Consider the following 8,128-nt stretch of genomic DNA (forward strand, 5'->3'; position numbering starts at 1 on the left):
ATTTTGATCTGCTCTCGCATCTCACATTTTCAGCAACATATTAATAATGTAACATAGATATAGTAACTCTATCACAATAACAATATAGCGCTAAGAGTATTGTAAAAAAAAAAGTTCACTTTTAAAGGAAATTTCAGTAAAAAAAAAAGAATAATTTAAACAAGTTATAGTATTAGAGCATTGAAAGGGTGATATTACAACAATTTTGCAAGTTCGGTTCAATGACTAATCTACACCAAAAACTAACAAAGATAATATATACAAAAGAGAAAAAAAAGAATAAAGACAGAGTAATGATGTCACAAAGAATAGTTCCACAATAATATTGTCACAAGAATAATGTCACTTTATAGCGATTCTGATTCAATACGAATCGAAAAAAAAAAACCATTAAAGTTCAATACGAATAAGAAAAAAAAGGCGAAAATCAATCTCTCGCTTTATTCATAATACTAAGCATAATTTTGTGGCGAAAACTAAAAATGAAGAACACAGAAACAATACCGCCAAAAAAAAAATGAACATTAATTACTCGGTTTCTACAAATCATTAACTATAATTTTTTGGCGAATAGTTGAACATAAATAAACACAAAATTCAACAAATGAGCAAAACAAAAATAAGCACTAATTTTTCAATTTCTACAAATCATTAACTCTAATTTTTAGGGGAAAACTAAAATATGAACAAACACGAAAATCAATAGCGAGCAAAACAAAATCGAATTTCAATTAATCAGTTTCCATAAATCATTAACCCTAATTTTTTAAAAAACATTATAAACATGAGTATAATACGAAACAGTTTATGAATCGTGCATCATTAATCGCGATTTAACAAATCGCACATTATGAAACAGTTTATGAATCGTGCATCATTAATAATGTTATAATACGAAACAGTTTATGAATCGTGCATCATTAATCGCGATTTAACAAATCGCAAATTATGAAACATTCAATTGATGCTAACAATATGAACAATCGAAAGGAACGATTTTTTACCTCTTCATTTTGTGTTCAAGAAATGAGATAGATGATAGGACGCTTCTTTGATTTTGACTTTTCGATCTATATGAGCACTTTTTTGTTGTATTTGAAGGATTTTTAGGTTTTTTTGGAATTTTGGTAGAGAGAGAAAGATTTTTCAAATTTGGGGAACGTAAATGAAAACAATCTTTGGTGCTTTGTTTTTGGGTTGATTTGAGGGGTTGACGTGGCTGCACAAGAGCTCTTGGATCTTGTTGATCCAATGGTCCTAATTAATATGCTAGACTCATCTAAGATGCTAGACTCATGGGATGCTCACTCTATATATATATATATATATATATATATAGAGAGAGGAAGGATCAACTAAGGTCCATTATATATTTGAGTCCATAAGGTCTTTTGTGAGCCATTGGATGGAGGGAGATGGAGGGATGAGATGAACCCACCAAAAGTCATTATACAAGCAAATTAACACACTTTACTAATCCACCCTAATTAACCACTAATTTACTATATATTTGTTTTCTAACCACCTATTTCTCTCTCATCTCACACATTTCACTCTTCTCTTCTCTAAAAAAAAAACCCAAAAAATCCAAATAAATAAAAAACCCAAAAAATCCAAATAAATAAAAAAAAACCCAAAAAATCCAAATAAATAAAAAAACCCAAAAAATCCAAATAAATCAAAAAATCCAAATAAATCAAAAAACCAAATAAATCATTCATTTCTCTCTTCCTCATTCACCACCACCCACCACTATCCCAACCGACACCACCCACCGCCCACATCCACCGCCACCTCCACCACCGCCGTAATTATATAAACTCGTTTTTTTTTTTTTTTTTTTCCAGATTTTGCGTCTCGGTTTATTTCGTCACTTTTTTTTTTTTTTTTTTTTTTTTTTTTTCGATTTCGTGTTACTTCTCCTTTTTTGTTCATTTTCTCAAATCTCTTCTTGTTATACTTTTTTTTAAGATTTCGGGTTTTAAATATTGTTATTTGGTTTATTTTAGATTTCGGGTTTGGTTGGGTTGTTGGTTTTTTGGTTTTATTATTGTTTTTTGGTTTTTTGTTTTTGTTATTATGAGTTTTTTTTGTTTTTGTTATTATTTATTTTTTTCATATTTTTCATATTTATTGTTTGATTTTTTTACTATTTACGACTAAAGTTATACATTTTATGACCAAAGTTATACAAAAAAAGACTAAAGTTATACAAAAATTGGACTAAAGTTATACAAAAAATTGGACTAAAGTTATACAAAAATGAACAGAGTTATACAAAAATGAACCAAAGTTATACAAAAATGAACCAAAGTTATACAAGAATGGACCAAAGTTATACAAATATGGACTAAAGTTATACAAAAAAAGACTGAAGTTATACAAAAATAGACCAAAGTTATACAAAAAAAGACTAAAGTTATACAAAAATTGGACTAAAGTGATACAACAATGAACTAAAGTTATACAAAAATGAACCAAAGTTATACAAAAATGAACCAAAGTTATACAAAAATGGACTAAAGTGATACAAAAAATTTGACTAAAGTTATACAAGAATGAACCAAAGTTATACAAAAATGAACCAAAGTTATACAAAAATCGACCAGAGTTATACAAAAATGCACCAAAGTTATACAAAAAATGGACTAAAGTTATACAAAAATAAACCAAAGTTATACAAAAATGAACCAGAGTTATACAAAAATGAACCAAAGTTATACAAAAATGGACTAAAGTTATACAAAAATGGACTAACTTTTGTATAACTCTGGTGCATTTTTGTATAACTCCAGTCATTTTTGTATAACTTTGGTTCATTTTTGTATAACTTTGGTTCATTTTTTGTATAACTTTAGTCCAATTTTTGTATAACTGCGTGCATTTTTGTATAACTCTGGTCAATTTTTGTATAACTTTGGTTCATTTTTGTATAACTTTAGTCCATTTTTTGTATAACTTTGGTCCTTTTTTGTATAACTTTAGTCCATTTTTGTATAACTTTAGTCCTTATATGAATAACTTTTGTCCTTATTTGTATAACTTCAATCATTTTTTGTATAATTGTAGTCCAAAATGTATAACTTTAGTCATAAAATGTATAACTTTAGTCATAAAATGTATAACTTTAGTCGTAAATAGTAAAAAAAATCAAACAATAAAAAAAATAAAATCAAAACATAACACAAATCATAAAATCAAACTGATGGGGCATATTCTGCACCGCTGACCAAGTCAACATATTGAACAAGGTCAAAGATATCCACAGCAAGTCAACGACTTAGACAGCCTAGCCGATGCAGCCCATCGGCCTGTTAGCCTGGGTCTCGGCGTGACAACCTTCCAGCCGGGACACATACCCGCGTACTCATATCCAAGACCCCTCGGCGGTGAGTCAACATGGCCCACCGGCCTGCCATAGGTCCCTCGGCCGAGGGGTAGATCAGTCTTTCCACCTGCTAGCCACTTGGCCACTTGGCCACTACGTGACAAAAGGTGAAAGCCTATAAATACTCCTCAACCTTCATTGAGGAAAGGATCCCACAACTTAACCTAAATACACTATTCATCTGGTAATATCTTCCTTATCTCTCTACAATACATACCTAGCCAAGTAACACAACTTAATCCTTTAAGTTTACTGACTTGAGCGTCGGAGTGAGTACGCTTGGCACAAAGCCAAGCCCTCGCCTTCGTTCATTGTTGCGGAGAGAGGCCGAGAGGAACGATAAAGGCAAGAAGGGTTCAACTCAAGACATTATTCTACAAGCCACGGGTGGTAACGATACTTGCTCTGGAATTACACCCGGAACAATTGGCGCCGTCTGTGGGGAAAGACACTAGAAGCTAGTCACATTCATTCCCAAAAAAAAAAAAAAAAAAAAAAAAACCCACCCAAAAAGCTAAAGAAGATGTCGAAACAACAAGACGCAGTCGTGACCGACGAAACCGCATTCTACCAAGATGATACTTTCAACAATTCTGGAGTCGTGCAGCCCTCCACCGGCGGAGTAATCCAACCAGAGTTCGGGATGCCAACAATACCCGACACGCCGCTGCCAGCCAACCAGGTCACCATCATGGGACATGTGGTTGACGTAGCAAAACTGAAAATGCTCCTGGACCTAATCAGTAATACGCCTGCTCACACTGTCACGCCGACAAGAGCGGCGGAAACCGTCCAGAAGACCAGGGCCCAAAACGTGACTCCGAGAAATTTGAACGGAGCAATAGGAGAAGCTGACGCAGTCAAGTCGCCGGGGGAGCCCAAAGTGGGCGCGGTAGACTTAAGTCCTTCCCGCACTCATGGGAGGACAGCGTCCCCGCAGCACGAACGAGGCTTACCCCAAAGGAGCCAGAGGAGTCCGACTCAACAGAGTTGGAGGAGAAGTCCAAGTCGAAGAAGGAGTCCTTCCCGCTACGAGGAGAGGAGCCGGATTAGGAATGCGAGGAGCCGATCGCCGCGTGTCGTTCGGCACGTGGTCAGACAGCCCCTCAGCGCCTACGTCCTAGAAGTCCAGGTGCCAACCAAGCTCAAGTTGCCACCTCTATCATACAAAGGAGATAGTGATCCAGCCGACCACGCTGAAGCTTTCGAGTCTTACATGTCGGTATGGGAGCAGCCCGATGAGGTCTGGTGCCGAGTTTTCCCAACAACTCTGCATGGGATGGCTCAAGGTTGGTACAAAGGGCTTCCCGACGGCTCGGTATACTATTACGCCGACCTAAGGGACGCCTTTCTAGCCCAGTACTCTTGCAACAAGAGAAGGGCCGTGGAGACATCGGACCTCCTAACTATCAAACAGGAGGGAGGCGAGTCTCTACGAAGCTATGTGAAGAGGTTCGACGGAAAGGTCCAGCAGATTCGAGAAATCAATCCCGAACTGGCGGCCTTCGCGCTGATGAAGGGCCTCCCAAGGGGAGATTTAAAAAATGAGCTCATCAAGTGCGGAGGCCTGGGCTTGGACGCCGCCAGGAAGTTGGCCGACCAAGCCATCAATGTAGAGGACTATCACAAGACCTGGGTAGGCCCCAGCGAGGCCGAGCACTCAGAAAAGAAGAGCCGCCGGGAGGACAACTGATATAGGACCATTTTGCACTCTTTTTCCCTCTATTTTCATGCATATTCGACCCCATTTAAGGCGGTTTTGTACCCCCTTTACTCTCGTTTCTAGTCCCGATTCCCTTTACTATGACACTTTGGCCCCCTTGCAGAAATTGAGGCGGGAACGGGCGAAACGAAGCTAGAAAGACGGGATTTCTAAGCTTTGCATGAAAGATGAAGGGAATTATCTTTGAGGAGTACCCTCACCGGTAGGTAATGAAAGCCAGCTAGCCTACCGGGAGTACATCTACAAGGAAATGAAGGAAGAATTGTGAAGAAGCATCCCCAGTAGGTGGCCGGCGGCCGGTCTGCCTACTGGGAGGACATATGAGCTTAGGAAATGCAAAGAAGTGAAGAAGGTTACAGGAATCTCCCACCGGTCAAACGACCGTGGCGGCTAGCCGGTTGGGAGTTCCTCCAAATGCCAAAAGCCAAGATTGAAGTCAAGGTGCCCCACCGTGTCGGTGGACCGGCGGGCCGATTGACCGGCCGTGCACACCGATGACTCCAAAACTCGTTCAAAATTCCAGATCTCCCAAATGGCCCGGCCAAAGCACCGGCGGCCGGTTGACCGGCCGGGAGTACGTATACGTGTTTCAAAGCCCATTTCCAATTTCTGTCCTAATCCGGGTGGAACCTATAAATACCCTCTCTTAAACCCTTTTGTACACATAACCCTAGATCTGAAAAACATTCCATATTATTGTAATACCTTCTTAATCAAGCACTAATCTTTCAATAATTATTATTAATATTTAGCAAGAATTAGTTAGTTCTAGTAATAGTCAATTGTTTACACTTGTTTGTTGAAGTTTGTATTGGGGATTTTGAAGGGTTTTCCTTCTTATTAATCAATCAAGCCTTCATCTTTCCTTTTGTTGGTATAATTTATTTCCTTTCTTTTACTTGTTTATCATTTGTTTACATTTTCCTTGTCCTTTGATATTGCTATAACATTCATCATGTCTCCTCCTTGTGTTGTTTGCTTTTCTTCTCTATTTAGCATAATTTCCCTTAACATGAGTGAGTAGATTCCCTCTAGGGTTTAGGGTGATTCTTTATGGAATTTAGGGGCATGATTCTTTGAATATTTTGGTCTTTGGTGAAATTGTTTAACTTTCCTATTCATTGCACTCAAGGTGTTTGTTGATTTGCTCAAGTGAAAGCTTTTGCCTTTCTTCCTTTATTGCTTAATTCTCCCTTGGAATGAAAGTTTTTTGGGGGTCTTGATGTGTGTCTAGGAGGGGTGTGAGACTTAATGAAAATTAGTAGCCACCTTTAAGATAGCCAAGACATTGGTCCTTCATCTTAGGTTAATCTCTCACCATTGACCCTTTTTGATCTTCATGTTTGCCCCTAAACCATATTGATGACCCCGAAGGCCCTAGCTTTTAATTAACCGTATTCATTATCATCAACTTGTTTGTCTTTTGCTCTAGTGATTATAACCAAAACCCTTTCTTTTAAATTTTGATTAAACTTGACTCCTAATTGAACTTCGTAGCAACCCCCACCATCCTTGAGTTCGACCCCGACTAAATACTACGCTTTTTCGGGTTTTATAAATAGTTTTGGTATAGGAAGTAGACGACAAATTTCCTACTATCAAATGGCGCCGTTGCCGGGGATGGCGTTAGGTTATGCTTAGTTTTATTTAGAGTCTTTGCTTTAATCTTGTCTCAATTGTCATTTTTGCTTTAGTAGTTGATTGTTGTTTGTAGAGTGTGTGTGATTTTTGCCTTTCCCTAGTGTGTAAAAACACTAGGAGACTTACGATTTGTCAAGTGTATGCCTAGAAGGAATCACCAAGCTCTCCTATTCAACTCCGACCCCGAAAGGCTTTTTAGAACCTTGAGGACTAGGACTCTTGAAAGAGTGAGGAACAATTCCACCCAAGCAAACATTGATCAACCAAACTCACACATCCCACAAAATTTTGATACAACAACTACGATTCAACCAAATACCACAATTGAGACTTTAGTAGAGAACCCCTTTCATAACTTCCTTAATTACAATAGTCCACCTCAAACACCACCACATCAAGAACCGAACCACCCACCACAAATGGCTCTTAGAGATCACAACCGGCCTAACCATAATGATTCATGTAGTCCCATCAACTTTGGCACTTTGGCCCCAAACAATTTTGAAATGCACCCCGCCCAAGTCGGGTTAGTTGAGAAGGACTTGTTTGGAGGTCATCTTGAGGAGGATGCCCATGCTCATCTCCGGAAGTTTAAGAGGAAAGTATCAATGATGAAGAAGAATGGGGTGTCCGAAGACACCTTGAGAATGATGTTGTTTCCGTTTTCATTGACGGGCAAGGCGGACCGGTGGTTGAACATTCACCCACCGGATACTTTCACTACTTGGGATGACTTAGCCCAAGCATTTATGGCCAAGTACTACCCTTCCTCAAAGACCGCGATGCTCCGCAACGAGATCCATACGTTCCAACAAGAGGATGGGGAGTCCTTAGGTGAGGCTTGGGACCGTTATCAAGATTTGATAGCAAGTTGCCCCCACCATGGAATACCGGAATGGTACATTACTCAAACATTCTTCCAAACTCTACTACCAAGAACTAAGGAGATGGTAAATGCCTCCGCGGGGGGAGGTTTTGACCACTTGAATGATGAAGAGGGCACGGCATTGATCAAAAAAATGGTAGACTCGGAGGCAAACTATGGTTCTAGAGGGAACATGCTACGAAGGAACGGGAAATATCCTAAGGAAAATGCCTCTAACTCCGAGACAAATGCCAAGCTCGACTTGCTCACAAAGCAATTTGAGAAGTTTTCAAAGAATCAAGTGAACCAAGCCGCGACCTCATATGGGCCGCCCATGGAAGAAGTTGCTCAAGTCGCGAGTTGTGAACTTTGTGGAGGAAGTGGTCATACATATGACTTGTGTGGCAACAATTACAATGGTGCCTATGAAGAGAATGCCCAAGAGGTGAACGCTTTTCAAAGTTACAACAACAATCCTAGACCACCAAGGCCTCCTTACAACAACCCAAAC

The 8,128-nt window shown here is 39.0% G+C and overlaps 1 non-coding gene across 1 annotated transcript; it reads right to left on the bottom strand.

Moving 5' to 3' along the window:
- Window positions 1-7,534: 7,534 nt before the first annotated feature.
- LOC141619901 (small nucleolar RNA R71) lies at window positions 7,535-7,641 on the bottom strand. The gene has a single exon (XR_012531834.1). It is a non-coding gene; the product is annotated as a small nucleolar RNA R71 (small nucleolar RNA).
- Between the last annotated feature and the right edge of the window lie 487 nt (window positions 7,642-8,128).

This window comes from Silene latifolia, chromosome 1 (genome assembly GCF_048544455.1).
Source record: "Silene latifolia isolate original U9 population chromosome 1, ASM4854445v1, whole genome shotgun sequence".
Taxonomy (NCBI): Eukaryota; Viridiplantae; Streptophyta; class Magnoliopsida; order Caryophyllales; family Caryophyllaceae; genus Silene; species Silene latifolia.